This window comes from Myotis nattereri, assembly GCF_964212035.1.
Source record: "Myotis nattereri genome assembly, chromosome: 9".
NCBI classification, from domain to species: domain Eukaryota; kingdom Metazoa; phylum Chordata; class Mammalia; order Chiroptera; family Vespertilionidae; genus Myotis; species Myotis nattereri.
Genome location: NC_138084.1, coordinates 82,942,787 through 82,948,176, shown reverse-complemented (window position 1 = coordinate 82,948,176; position 5,390 = coordinate 82,942,787). Strand labels below are relative to the sequence as shown.

The following is a 5,390-nucleotide window of genomic DNA, read 5'->3' as shown; positions in this document are numbered from 1 at the left end:
CAAGAACATACAATGGAGCCAAGATAGTCTCTTCAATAAATGGTGTTGGGAAAATTGGACAGATATATGCAAGAAAATGAAACTAGACCACCAACTTACACCATACACAAAAATAAACTCAAAATGGATAAAGGACTTAAATGTACGACAGGAAACCATAAAAATTCTAGAAGAATTAAAAGGCAACAAAATCTCAGACATATGCCGAAGCAATTTCTTCACTGATACAGCTCCTAGGGCACTTGAAACTAAAGAGAAAATGAACAAATGAGACTACATCAAAATAAAAAGCTTCTGCACAGCAAAAGAAACCATCAACAAAACAACGAGAAAACTCACTGTGTGGGAAAACATATTTGCCAATGTCATATCTGATAAGGGCCTAATCTCCAAAATTTATAGGGAACTCATACAATTCAACAAAAGGAAGATAAACAATCCAATCAAAAAATGGGCAAAGGACCTAAATAGACACCTTTCAAAAGAGGACATTCAGAAAGCCAAGAGACATATGAAAACATGCTCAAAGTCACTAATCATCTGAGAGATGCAAATCAAAACAACAATGAGGTACCATCTCACACCTGTCAGACTGGCTATCATCAACAAATCAACAAACGACAAGTGCTGGAGAGGATGTGGAGAAAAAGGAACACTTGTGCACTGCTGGTGGGAATGCAGACTGGTGCAGCCACTATGGAAGACAGTATGGAGTTTCCTTAAAAAACTGAAAATGGAACTCCCATTTGACCCTGTGATCCCACTTCTAGGAATATATCCCAAGAAACCAGAAACACCAATCAGAAAGGATATATGCACCCCTATGTTCATAGCAGCACAATTCACCATAGCTAAGATCTGGAAACAGCCTAAGTGCCCATCAGTAGATGAATGGATTAGAAAACTGTGGTACATCTACACGATGGAATACTATGCTGCTCTAAAAAGGAAGGAACTCTTACCATTTGCAACGTCATGGATGGAACTGGAGAGCATTATGCTAAGTGAAATAAGCCAGTCAATGAAGGAAAAATACCACATGATCTCACTCATTCATGGATAATAGAGGCCATTATAAACTTTTGAACAATAATAGATACAGAGGCAGAGCTGCCTCAAACAGATTGTCAAACTGCAGCGGGAAGGCCGGGGAGGGTTGGGGGGCAGGAGGTAGGGGGGTAAGAGATCAACCAAAGGACTTGTATGCATGCATATAAGCATAACCAGTGGACATAAGACATTGGGGGAAAGGGGAGGCTAGGGGACTGTCTAGGGCGGGGGGATAAAATGGACACATATGTAATACCCTTTGTAATACTTTAAGCAATAAATTAAAAAAAATAAATTCTAAAAGATTATACCACCTTTTTTCAAAAATGCCAATTAATTGAGTGGGAATTATGAATGTTAACACTATTCTACTCATTTCACAGCTGTTTATATGTGAATTCTCCGTGATTTTACACTCCTTACAGATATTATGTCTCGATTTATATGTATCTCAAGTGGTTCATGCACATTCCTTACTATTTCACTGGTCTATCATAGTGAATTTCAACTTAGTTAACCACATTCTTTTAATGCTAAAGGGAGCAATTCAACAAGAGGCTATAACTCTGGTAAACTTATATGTACCCAATATAGGAGCACCCAAATACTTAAAACAAGTTTTGGAATATATCAAAGGAGAGATTGATAGGAATGCAGTCATAGTAGGGGACTTTAATACCCCACTAACACTACAGGATACATACTCTAAACAAAAAAATCAGCAAAGAAACAGCAATCCTAAATGACTCACTAAATCAGATGGACTTAATTGACATCTTTAGAACATTTCATCCCAAAACTACAAAATATACATTCTTCTCAAGTGCACAACAGGAAATTTTCAAAGGTAGACCACATATTAGGACACAGGCAAAGTCTCTTCAAATTCAAGAAAATAGAAATCATAACAAGCATCTTCTCAGATCACAGTGGCATATAACTAGAAATCAACTACAATAAAAACAATGAAAAAAATCAAACACTTGGAGGTTAAATAGTATGCTATTAAACAATGATTGGGTTATCAAAAAGATCAAAGAAGAAATAAAAAGCATCCTGGAAACAAATGACAATGAAAACACAACAATTCAAAATCTATGGTACACAATCAAAGCAGTCTTGAGAGGGAAGTTCATAGCTCTACAGGCCTACCTCAAAAAAAAAAATCATAATAAATTATCTAACTTTGCAACTTAAAGAATTAGAAAGAAAGGAACAGGAAAAGCCCACAGTAACCAGAGGGAAGGAGATAATAAAGATCAGAGCAGAAATAAATGACACAAACACCAAAAAAACAAACAAACAAACAAAAAACAATACAAAAGATCCATGAAACCAAGAGCTGGTTCTTTGAAAGGATAAATAAGATTGATAAACCTCTAGCCAGGTTCACCAAGAAATAAAAAGAGAGGACACAAATAAACAAAAATCTGACCGCACAGATATACAAAGGATTGTGAAAAAATACTATGAACAACTCTACTCCAACAAACAGGACAACCTCGATGAAATGGACACATTCCTAGAAAAATACAAGCTTCCAAAACTCAATAAGGAGGAATAAAAAAACCTGAATAGGCCTATAACTACTGATGATATTAAAACAGTAATCAAAAAGCTTCCAGCAAACAAAAGCCCTGGACCAAATGGCTTCACAGGAAAGTTTTACCGAACATTCAGAGAAGAACTAAAACCAATCCTCCTCAGACTATTCCAAAAAATTCAAGAGGACGGCACACTTCCAAGCTCTTTCTATGAAGCCAGCATTATCTAATCCCAAACCCAAACAAAGACACCACAAAGAAAGAGAATTACAGGCCAATATCCCTAATGAATATAAATGCTAAAATCCTCAACAAAATTCTAGCAAATTGGATCTAGCATTACATTAGAAAGATCATATACCATGACCAAGTGGGACTTATTCCAGGGATGCAAGGCTGGTACAATATCCACAAATCAGTAAACATGATAATCAATTTGTTTATAAATTGAGAGACCAAAAAATCACATAATCATATCAATTGATGCAAAAAAGGCATTTGACAAAGTCCAACACCCTTTTCTGATAAAAATGCTCAGCAAGGTGGGAGTAGAAGGATCATACCTCAACATAATAAAGGCCTTATATGACAAACCTACAGCCAACATCATACTCAATGGGCAAAAACTAAAACCATTTCCTCTAAGAACAGGAACAAGACAGGGATGCCCACTTTCACCACTCCTGTTCAACATACTACCGGAAGTGCTAGCCACAGCGATCAGACAAGAAGAAGAAGTAAATAGCATCCAAATTGGAAAACCAGAAGTAAAATTGTCATTATTTGCAGATGGCATGATACTGTACATAGAAAACCCTAAAGACTCCATCAAAAAATTATTAGACTTAATAAATGAATTTGGCAATGTAGTAGGATACAAAATTAATGCCAGGAAATCTATGGCATTTTTGTACACATTTAGTTTTATTGTAGCAAAGCAACCTGTAAACTTTTTAAAAATATATTTTATTGATTTTTTACAGAGAGAAAGGGAGGATAGAGAGTTAGACATGTCGATGAGAAAGAAACATTAATCAGCTGCCTCCTGCACACCTCCTACTGGGGATGTGCCCACAACCAAGGTATATGCCCTTGACGGGAATTGAACCTGGAAGCTTTCAGTCCACAGACCGATGCTCTTTCCACTGAGCCAAACCAGTTAGGGCCAACTTTTAATGTTTAAAATTGAGCATTATCTTTCCCTTCCAGTGAAACAAAAAGAAAATTTAAAAATAAACAGGAACAAAATTACAATAGAGAAATGTCAATTCTGAATAAGATCCTACAGGTTCTGCTTATTCTCCCATCGAGTGGCAGGGTTCAAGTAATCATTAGAAGAGAATTCTATTTTAAAAGTGTCATCTTAGACTGCAATGATGCCTGTTTAACATCCCAATTAAACATGCCAAAGTAGAAGCCATGTTTTCAAAATGCCCACTTAACCCACCCAAACATCTCAAATCCCCCTTTGCTGAACCACCCCCCCTTTTAAAGTTTTTTTCTCTTTTTTTAAACAAGAGAAAGTAGACAGATACGTGTCAGTAAATGCTAACTGTCCATATTTACAGAGACACAGTGTAATCTCTGAGTCCAATATACAGAGAAAGGAGGAAAAAAAGCTAGAATTCTCTGCAATACTACACAGGGGCCAAGCAACCTCCAGCTCCCAGCAGAGCTAAGGGAGCTAAGGTTTTCCTTTTTTCCCACAGAGCACGGTGGTGTTGATTCCATTAAGGTTTTTTTTTGAGACAGGAAGGGATAAAAATGAATTTAGAACAGAAAGGGGCAAAGATTCTTTTCCCACTGTATTCTGCTCAAGGTACACCCTCCCCCCAAAGAAGGTGAGCACCATGGTGTAACGATGTTCTAAGGAGAGAAAAGAGACCTCAAAAACAGGGCGACTGAGCACAAGGGGCGGCGGAAGAAAAAGAATAAATAGACTGAAACTTGCTCCCAGGGACTGGAAAAAATTTAAAAAGGTTGAGACCCATCAGTGTTCATTAAACATCTTCTCCTTCATCTTCCTCTCCTTCTTCCCCCTCATCATCATCATCATCTTCTTCTTCCCCTTCCCCTTCTTCATCATCTATGACAGGAACCAAGTAGTACTGTGATGGATTTGGCCAAATGTCATCTTTGATGACTTCTCTGAACCCATCTGCACCTGCATCAGAATGGTCAGTAACCAGGTAAAGAAGCTTTCTGGTTCCTCGTGCTGTCTCTTCCTGCTGGCGTTATTCTGTGTTTGACTTGAATGTTTCGTCAAATCCTTTCCAGATTTCCATTTGATTTCAGTGAACTTTGAAGATGGATCACCACTCTCATTCAGATGAAACTCTTTGGAGCAAACTTTATTTTCAAAGTAAGGATTTTCATCAAAATAAAAATCTATTCTGTAACCTGATTTAATATCTTCAAATTCTGTCACTTCAACTCTTGTCAAATAATGCAGCACCTCTTCATCCTCTTCCCCAAGCAGTGCAGACACTTGTGGATAGTTGACGAATGTTGTTACCCCAAAATGTGGGATTTTGGCAATCAATTCTGACCTCTTCTGAAAAAATGGTTGGCAGAGTTGTTATATTTCTGTTCTACTTTCAAAATCTCCTTGCTGGCTTATTCATTAAGTCTGTCTATTTCATTTTATACTTCATCAATATGTTCAATTGCTTCTTGCTGTTCTTTTTCTCCCTTTGGCACATCCTAAGGGTCGGCTGTTTCTCTGGCTTGGGGGCTGGGGTCAGTTTCGGTTTCTTCATTTGAGGTGGGAGCGAGGGACTGACGTTTGGGGGCCAT

The 5,390-nt window shown here is 37.6% G+C and overlaps 1 pseudogene across 1 annotated transcript; it reads right to left on the bottom strand.

Moving 5' to 3' along the window:
• Window positions 1–4,594: 4,594 nt before the first annotated feature.
• On the bottom strand, window positions 4,595–5,390 carry LOC308525585 (protein SET-like; annotated as a pseudogene). The gene has a single exon. The product of its transcript is annotated as a protein SET-like (transcript).